Source organism: Camelus bactrianus, chromosome 1 (assembly GCF_048773025.1).
Source record: "Camelus bactrianus isolate YW-2024 breed Bactrian camel chromosome 1, ASM4877302v1, whole genome shotgun sequence".
NCBI lineage: Eukaryota > Metazoa > Chordata > Mammalia > Artiodactyla > Camelidae > Camelus > Camelus bactrianus.
Window position 1 is genome coordinate 122,499,866 of NC_133539.1, and position 10,145 is coordinate 122,510,010.

The following is a 10,145-nucleotide window of genomic DNA, read 5'->3' on the forward strand; positions in this document are numbered from 1 at the left end:
TACAGCAACCTCTGAACTGTTGTGGAAAATACACATTCAAATTTTTGAGGAACATTGTAAAAAATAATAAAGGTGATCTTTTTAAAAAGAAAACCCTGGGGAGAATTTGATGGAAGAAAACTGTAAGACACAGATCAGCAAACACCCATCCTGCACCTCTGGGTCTAAAAAGCAGAAGAGAGCGAGCTCTTCCCACACTCATTCCCCTGTTTCTTTCTTCTTTGAAAATAACTTTTCTGAGGTGTGATCAACGTAAAAAAGGTGAACACATTTAATGTCTAAAACTTAATGAGTTTAGAGATAAATATACTCCATGAAGCCATCATCACATAGGTACCAAAAACCTATCCATCCCCTCCAAACATTTCCTCCCACCCTCTGCATTGATGATAACATTGAGCACGAGAGCTGCACTCTTAGCAAACTGCGAAGTGTACCACCCAGTGTTATTAACGACAGTCCCTATGCTGTGCAGCACATCTCTGCCACTTAACTTGCAAACTGAAAGTCTGTAAAAACCAAGGCAGGAACTGCTCCTAGAATTCCAACTGTCTCCCTGCAGTGTGTGAATGGAGGGGGAAGTGGGAACTATTTCAGGGCAGAGGATCTGCTGTGGGGCACACCCCACCCAGCCCACCACACAAGGGCAGAGAGACAGGAGCTGGAAGGAGCAGGCACCCCCACCCAGCCCGCCAGAGCCCCTGGCACCTCTCTGTCTCAAAGGTAAAAAACCTCTCACATGTAATGTCAAGATAGGAAACTGGCCTGTGTCCCGAGGGAGACTCGAATTTACCTACCACAGTACCTTTGAGTTTTAGGTAGTTAAAGCAGTGTTTTATATGAATTAAGAAACCACAAATTCTTTTTGACCCTGGGGCACCACTTTAGGTAATGTTCCCTAAATAGGCCAGATGTAACTTGTACAAAAATGTCTATAGCAGCACTACTTATAGGTACTCAGAATACTAGTAAAAGCAAAATAAACACTGAATGAATGAATAAAAAGCAAAAGAAAACAAATGATCAGCCATGACAGAATATCTAAGCAAATTACCACTTAGTAGCATAATTAATATTTAGTCCAGAAGCATTAAGAATGCCAAGGACATTACCGTTTCTACATAATATATACGTGAAATAATTTTTAAAGAAAATGCAAATAATGTGCATATATGAGCTGCATAAACATGCATAAAAGATGCACCAATAATCGGGTAAGAATATGAGGTGACAGACATACAACTGATGTGGCATTTTTTTTATCAGCACATATGCACAGAGGGTTGATCACCAGAACTTTAGTGAATAAACATGGCCTGATTTTTTTTCTTTGAGCACATTCAGCGGCAATGCCCTTTCCAAATGTTTGCAGAGGACACATAAACTGCAGGGAGGAGAGACAAGGAGAGGGAGCTTCACTGACCTGGAGGGTCCTCCCTGGCCCCTCTCCCCAGGGACATTTCTGGTGGAGGTCTCACATGGCCTGGCGAGCTCTGGGGTGCGCCTGGACAGAGGCCACCCCCACCAAGAAGCTCTCTAAGTGTGCTTTCGGTCTCAAGTATATCCAAATGGCTTCAAAGGGTTGGTGCAATTACTTTCCTGTCTGTGGCTCTGACCTCAATTCCATGTTAGTCAAAACAGGAGGTGCCTTCTCAATCCTGTTTGAACACTACTGCTGGTCCTCGCTATCTATTTCTCCCCATTTTCTTCACGTCAAAGCAAGGAGAGTAAACACATGATCCTTGCTAGCAGTTTTCTCCCCATTATCATATGGCCATCCAGAAAGACAATTTAAAAAGTGCCTTTCCCGGAGCACATCTTCATTATAGGGGAACTACCAGAATAGATAAAACACATGATCAATGAAAAAGCTGATTTAAAGTCTCTAGGTTCTAAATAGAGCTGAATCTTCTCCTACCATGATCCTAAGTTCTAACAGACACAGACCTGACTGCTTTAAGGACCGGACCTTTGTCCAGCTTGTGTAAGGATTCTCAGTGACTGTCGCATCACTGGCATTCAATGAATGAATGAATGAATGAATGAATGAATGACTTCTTCTGGAGAGGAAAAGGCCACAGGGACCAGCAAGGCCTCCCAAGCAGAGACACTGCTTATCGCTTTTGTGGTTCTGTAAAACAGCTTGCTTCTAGGAAATCAAAACTTGCCCCTCACCACCTCGCCAGCGCATGAAATCTTCCCACTGACGCAAAAACCTAACACCACGTGACTTCTTATAAACCGAAACCTAAAACCCTATGAAAGTCTGTACACGAACCTGCAATCGGGACTGTTAACTCCTCTGGGCCCGCCGGTGCAATAAATCTGAGTTCTCTAGCCCTCCGAGTGTCGCTTGGGATTAAGAGAGGATGTCGGTGCCTTTTCTACCATCAGAAGCAATCTGGATTCCTCAATTCAATTTGTCTTTACAGTCCCTCCCTGCCTCCCCCCCAGCACTTGGTAAGCAGCTCTCAACTCAACACAGGTCCCAGTAGCAGCAGAGCCACTGTGGATCAGGGCCACCCCAACCCCGCTGGAGCTCTAGTAGCAGGGCAGTGCTCACCTGCCAGTCTGCACTCTGTTGCAGTGCGCTTTCCAACTCTCCAACTTTTCTAATCCTGGGGGTGTCATTCAGACCATCCTGATTCAAGATTCCTTAAGATTTTAGAGCTAGCACGGGCCTTCCTTACAAAAGCACTCTCCAAAACCTTTGTGTTCTGGTAAGGAGACCGGAGTCCTCCAATGGCAGGTGGAGCCAGGTTGGAGAGCAGCCCTCCTCCGGTCACCCCACACCCAGCTCTATCCTCCCAACTGTAATAGAAGAGAATGGGTCTGGCTCTGGCTCTATGTTGGATCTGTTCCTTTAGCTTTAACCCTGTGCCCTGTTTTCTAGGCTTAGTCTTGTTGGTTCTGCACCTTTTGTGAAACAATGTTGCCTTTAGCCTGAAACACACAGGAGAGCCTATTCTGGAGGCTCTGACCTTTAAGGAAGCTAGCACTTAAGCACTTACATAGAGATGGCAAGTTGCAAAGTAAGAGAATAACCTTTGTTTTGTTGGAGGTTTGCAGGGACACCATGACCTGGCCTACATGGACGGCTGCAAGAACAAAGAACGCCTGCAGCAAGAAGTTTGCAACAACCAACCACACTCCCTCCTTTTTTTTTTTTTTTTTTTTTTTTTTTTTTGAGCCTGTATTCTGACTAGAGCAGGATGGTTCTCCAGGACATCAGTCTGCCATCCTCTCAGTCTGTCAGCTTTCTAAATAAAGTCGCTATTCCTTTCCCCAACACCTCATTTCCCGATTTACTGGCCTGGCATGCGGCAAGTAGAACGAGTTTGGACTCAGCAACACAACCTCCGTACCTCTCCCCCAGCACCAGCCCCTAACCAGTTCCCCATCACCCCCTCACCAGGTCCATCCTCCTTCTGTCCCAATCCCTGCAATGTGCTGGTCCCTTGGTAAGGAATGTCCTCTCTGAGGCCCAGTCAGAAGCTGTGCAGCTTCCCCCAACTTTTCTGGCAACAGAGGTTCCAAGCTTTGCTTCTGGAGCACTGGTTTCAAAGGCTCTGGGTGTAATTACCTGTTTAGACATCTGTCTCTTTCAGGAGCCTGACTGCCCTAAGGCCATGGGACCCTGACATGTACCAAGAATCCTTTGACCTCTGCTGGGTCACCACAGACTCAGAAATCAAGGTGTTCTCTGGCTGTATCCCAGGTTTAGACACTGATATCAGAATCTCAACTCAAAGGACTCGACCAAACCTCTGGCACCTCACACTCCAACCTCGTGAGACCTGCCCTCCTTGGACGGCTCTCACAAGATGCTCAGGGTGGGGATCCCCCCGACTCACTGGTGTGCCTCGACCTGACAAGTGATGCCGGCCAACAGCTCAGGAGCACCTGGCTGCAGGCTCAGGCAGCGCTTCCTGGGAGGGCCGACGGAAGCTGCAGGAGCGGCCAGGCCCTCAGACTTCTCCCGGACTCTCAACTTACCCTTTTCTTAATCACATAATGCCTAACTTGTGACAGGTTTTTTGCTTTTTTCACTTTTACGAGCATTTCCACAACCTCATCATTGTTCAGATGGTGCTTCAGACCAACCTGGCTGAACCCTTCCAAGACTCATGCCCCAGACAGTCCTGCCTCCTTCAACCACAAGGTCCAAGGAGCAAACTGTGAGAGACAGCATGTGTGAAACCAAGCAAAGCTCTGAAATGCCACCTCCCCCCTGTCCTCCTCTCCCCTGCTTTGGTACCAGTCTCTTTCACCTCAACATGTACACTGATGTTGGGCTAAAAAATTCCCCTTCTATTATAGAGCTTGATGCCCTGAGCACCAGGAGGTGAGAAGCCAGCACCAGTCTGCCACTGTTCAGGGCCCCATGTGGCAGGTGAGTCCAGCCCCCAAATGGCCCATGTCCATCAGGGAGGTGGTGATGATGAGCATGAACAGGCTCTCCTGTTAAAGACAACATGGCACATGGAGTCCCCACCTCCTGCTGGTTCCCCTAATCAAACACTAGAAACAGTTGTCAGAGGGGAAAGGGAAAACCTCACAAAAGACTCAAGTGCCTGCTGCCACATGCTCAGGAAAGGCCTGGAAGTCGTTTGAACTCAGGTGCGGCTGAATCTGAACGTCCCAAAGAAGCTTACACCTTGAAACTGGGTCCTAACCCTTCATGGGGTCTGTCTCAAGGACCAGGCCCCTGCAGTGGAGCAGAGGAGAAGGTGGTGGGCACAGGAAAGGCTGTTTTGGCTTTAGGCAAACCCCTTCCCACACATGCTCTGCCATCTACCATCTGAAGCCTCTTCACTGCAGAGTCACAAATCCCCAGACAAACCTCCAAACAGGCATCCTCAGAGGATGGCAAGCCACAGGAGGTCCCCCTCATTAACAAAAATCTTTCCCCTAACCTTCTAGGACTGTGTCAGCTTTGCTCCCTCGTTCCCTCCCAAAGTACAATTTTATAGACCCCAAACAGCTCTTCCAACCCCCCTGAGCAGAATCGGAGGATGGGCAAGCAGGCAGGCTGTCTGCCTTGAAAGCTGGGACTCGGCTGACACAATGTGAATAAGGGAGATTTCCAGGCAGCAGAAACGTTACGACATTTGCTGACTCTGATTCTTTAAGACAGTTGGCCTCAGCTCCATTTCCTGAATTGGTGTCAGAGCCACTGAAGGACAAGGCTGTTGTCCAGTCCAGTTTCCAAAAGAACACTTCTTCCCAAGCACAGGCTGTGGGAGCGGGCACGAGCTTTCTGCAAACTCTGTGAGCAGAAGAGCTGTCATGAAGCCAGCCCGAATGTGCCTGTGTTCTTGACTGAGGCTGCCCAGAGACCACGACCTCAGGTAAAGGTGATGGCACCGTGGCTGTGACAAACTGACTGGGCAGGGCCCCTGGGGGTCAGAAGCATCCAGGACCAGGAATAGTTGTAACCTACCAAAATTAAGAGCCTCTGTATGGAGGGGGCCCGCACGCAGCGCCGGGAACCACAGCAGTCCTCGTGAAGGTGGCATCTGTGGGAGAGAGGGCGCAGGCTGGTCAGCGTCCTGCAGGAGCAAGGGCCAGACTAGTCAAGAGGTCCAGGCAGACATCAGTGCAAAGGACAGAGCTGCCACTGCTGCATTCTGTTACACCAGCAGAGCTGTGGTGGCCCAAATGGAAGGCACTGTGAGGGACAGGGTCATTGTCATTCCAAGCACCATGATTGCTACACATCCCCTGGGCCAAATCATAATGGTTTCCCTCTGTGGATGCACTGCTATCGGATGACCAAAGACCTGCATGAAACGTGCGAGCCTCACATCCAGAGGGAGGTTCAGCGATAGACACAGCGCTGCAGAGCCTGCTCGGTCCTGGCCACGGTCAGCAGATAGGAATGCATGCCCACAGGACCAGAGGTCAGGGCAGAGCTTATGAAGTCTGACACATGAGGTGGTTTAGTCCTGGTCTTACTATTTACCAGCTGCAGGACTTCTGGCAAGTTAACCTCTGGGATCCTCAATTTCCCCATCAGCAGAAGGGGTGGGTGGGCAGGATCCCTTCAGAGTCTTATGGAGAGTGCTGACAAGGGCCACGGCTGTTCACACCTCCCAGACCCCACAATGCTGGTTGGTGCTCAAGGTGTTCAGCATCCTTCCTCCCCCAGAAGTGCCGAGAAAGGCCCTCATATGCACCCTCCACCCAAGGACAGGCCCAGAGCTGGGACAAGGCTCCAAGGGGTTAGCTCTGCCTCTTTCTGTATTCCAGCCCTTCCCCAGCCTTTGTTCTTTTTTGAAAAGCTATGAAAGCTCAGTCTCTGTGAAAGGCTCTGTACTTTGGCTTTTACAAAGATATTGTCACTAAAACAATTTCAGTCCAACTGGCAGTGGAGTGGGGGAGGGGCAGGCAGGGGTAGGCTGTTTCTTGGTAATATTAAATTATCACAGAATTGTGATCTAGGTTCCCACCAATTTTCTTCTCTTGAAAAAAAGTAGTTGGGAGAAATACACAGTTTGATCCAAGATCTTGGGCATTGAATTTGTAGATAGTTTCAGTACAAACTGACTAGTCTTAAGTAGAGGAATGGGTAGAAAACAGCTCCTTAGAAATTCTTAGTTAAGCTGGAGAGTTATGAATTACAATGGAACTCAGCAGACCTGAGCTCCAGCGCTGCCTCTCCTTGGTTGGCCAATCAGGGCCTGCTTCTAGCTCTTTAAATCACCAGTGCCCAGTCACTGCTAAGCTCTCTATCATTCCAAGGACAAGCTGAGATGAGAGGCTCCCCCAGTGAACCACCATCATCATACACACACACACACATACACACACACACCCCATTCTCCACATGATCAGATGTCTCAGCCCACTCTTCCCATAGTCCATGAACTAGGTAGAAATTGCTGATTCCGATAAGATGCTCCTATAAACTGGTGACATAAGCTAATCTGTTTAACTTGCTTTAACCCAACAACAGCTGACAGAGCACTGAAATGTGTACTTAAAAAATGCTATGAGGGAGGTGTGGAGAACCCTCCTACACTGCTGGTGGGAATGTAGTTTGGTGCAGCCACTGTGGAAAACAGCATGGAGATTCCTCAAAAGATTAGGAATAGATTTACCATATGAACCATCAATCCCACTCCTGGGCATATATCTAGAAGGAACCCTAATTCAAAAAGACACCTGCACCTCAATGTTCATAGCAGCACTATTTACAATTGCCAAGACATGGAAGCAGCCTAAATGTCTATCAACAGATGACTGGAAAAAGTTGTGGTATATTTATACAATGGAATATTATTTGGCCATAAAAATGACAACATAATGCCATTTGCAGCAACATGGATGCCCTGGAGACTGTCATTCTAAGTGAAGTAAGCCAGAAAGAGAAATAAAAATACCATATGATGTCACTCATATGTGGAATCTAAAAAAAAAAAAAGACTAATGAACTTAAATATAAAACAGAGACAGAATACAAACTTGTGGTTGCCAGAGGGGAGGGGGGTGGGAAGGGATAAACTTGGAGTTTGAGATTTGTAGATACTGACAAGTATACATAGAATAGATAAACAAATTTATACTGTATAGCACAGGGAAATATATTCAAGATCTTATAGTACTTCATAGTGAAAAAGTATGAAAATGAATATTGTGTATTAATGTATGACTAAAAAATTTTGCTGTACACCAGAAACTGACACAACATTGTAAACTGATTTTGCTTCAATAATAAAAAAAATAGTAAATTAAAACACAGTTCTTAGATCACTGTACTCAATCATAATAGTCAATACGGCTCTGTAAAAACCAGTTCACAGCTTCCAGGTCCAAGAAAGGAAATTCATAGGCAATGATCACCTACTGTGTGCCGCGTACCAGTTCAGCCTGGTTCCTTCTAGGTAGACAGAGCTTGGGGTTGGTGGGAAAGTAGAAGACTTGGACGACAGCCTGAGTTCTTGGAGCTAGTGATGGGACATGGGGAGAGCCATGAAGCAAATGATGAAGTCTGAGTCCCAAGTGACGAGTCCTCTGGAGTAAGGAGTAGCTCCAAAACCTCAGTTCAGGGCCATGAAGGGAGAAGAGGGTGGAAAGAGAAGGACTGGATCCAGAATGAAGGTTTTATAGCTGCTGATGCCTAGTGAGTCCCAGAGGATAACCATGAACACTGGGTAGGGAGAAAGAACCCTTCAAAGAGTATCTTTAACTCATTTGTGAGTGTGTGCAGGGGGCACCGGGGGAAGGATCAGGTATCAAATTAGTACAATGCAATCATTACCTCAATCCTCACAGCCCTATGAGTTGCCACCCCCATTCTCCACACGTGAAAACAGATTCAGGGAGGTTAAGTAACTTGCCCAACTTCAACTCCAAAGCCAATATTCTTTCTACTACATCTCATTATGTCCCAAAGGCTAAGCAACAGGGAAGGGTTCCCCTGCTGCAGAGTGTAGACTCAGCCAAGGAGGCTATATATAATATCACATGAATCAAGCCCCAAGTTGGGGAAGTGAGAACTTGTAGACACAATATTTGAATATCAAGTTAAATCAACTTAAAAAAAAAGAAACTTTTTCATAATAAGCTATCACAAAATGTTTATAAACAAGAGTATTTTACTGTGTTACAGAAGCATTTATTTTCATCTCTCATTCTCTCACTTGTTTTTATAACTGAGTGTTGTGCTGGAATTTGTCTGGGTTAGAATAAAGTAGAAACTGGATTTTAACCAGCTTGAAAACAAAACACAAGACAGAAGGATATTGAAATGTATATACTCCTATCCAAAACAAAGGATTCACTAGTAAAGCTGGGTAGGAGAATGAAGCTTAGACTCACAGCAGAAAAAGAGGTTCATACTACTCCACAAATGAACAGTCAGACAACTTCAATCTTCCTCACTCAAGCCCAGCTCCAACGTGGGACTAGCAGGCCCTGCACCCTGAACGCCAAGGACAGAATTACAAAACACTCTGCCTGAGCTCCTGTAAATCTCAGAAAGGGTTCTTCTTTGTTGCATAAGATGCAGTAAGAAAGGTGGAGAGAGGGGCCCAAAGTATTTCTCCAGTCCGACTTTCCATCATCAGGATTGGAACAGAAACCTGAGGACTGGGGTAACATGCATCTGTCCCAATATATGCCAGGTTTTTAGTCTTTTAGAATATTACGGTGTGTTTTACTGCCATCATGTTAGTTGATTTTAGGTTGCTTGGTGACAGGCTTTAAACATTTTTTTTTTTTTTAGTAATTATGTTTTAATCTGTATTCAGAAAAAATATATAACACATTTTAGCAAATCATGAGATAAAGATTTTTAAAGTATACACACTAGTTTAAGAAAAAATGTATCAGTATTAGTATGGGTGATGTGCACATAAAGAATCATACGAAGGGAGGTTGGAAATGATGTCACACCCACTTAAGTAAGAGTCAGAAGCAAGCCAGGGCAGGCTGTCCCGAGGCAGGGCGGGCTGCCTGTGCGGTGCTGGTGTGTCCTCACCACCCTACACTCTGCGTCTTTCTACATGAAGTTCCCCTCTGGGATGCCTGATGGGCATTTCACTTTTTGCTTACAAAAGACTAGCAACATGAGTCAGGCAGGGTTCCATGCAGCACCCTAAGGTCAAAGTTCACTCCCTATTCTATTTCCTATCACTACTTACGGCCAGTCGTGTTATCCAAAATAGATCACCAGACTTATGACATGAATCGGAAACACTGGATCAACAACATAAAAATGCATCAAATGTCAAGACAAGGATGCCCACTATCACCACTCCTACTCAACATAGTCTTGGAAGTCCTAGCCACAGCAATCAGGCAAGAGAGAGAAATAAAAGGGATCCAAATTGGAAAAGAAGAGGTAAAAGTGTCACTATATGCTGATGACATGTTACTATATATAGAAAACCCTAAAAGGTCCACACAAAAACTACTAGAGCTGATTGAAGAATTCAGCAAGGTAGCAGGTTACAAGATTAACGTTCAAAAATTAGTTGCATTTCTTTACACTAATGATGAATCAACAGAAAAAGAAAGTAAAGAAACAAGCCCCTTTAAAATAGCACCCAAAGTAATAAAGTACCTAGGAATAAATCTAACCAAGGAGGTGAAAGAATTATACACAGAAAACTATAAACCATTGATGAAGGAAATTAAAG

General features: G+C 45.7%; 1 long non-coding RNA gene across 2 annotated transcripts in view; it reads left to right on the forward strand.

Annotated features, from left to right (window-relative positions):
* Nucleotides 1–7,494, forward strand: part of LOC141573323 (uncharacterized) — a 170,529-nt gene extending 163,035 nt beyond the window's left edge. Inside the window, exons 10-11 of one of the 2 annotated variants that reach the window (XR_012509715.1) lie at nt 3,062–4,393; nt 4,924–7,494. This is a non-coding gene — a long non-coding RNA (uncharacterized LOC141573323). Of the gene's footprint in view, nt 1–3,061; nt 4,394–4,923 lie in introns of those variants that run through there. The other variant, XR_012509716.1, reaches the window with a different exon arrangement.
* The last annotated feature ends 2,651 nt before the right edge of the window (nt 7,495–10,145 follow it).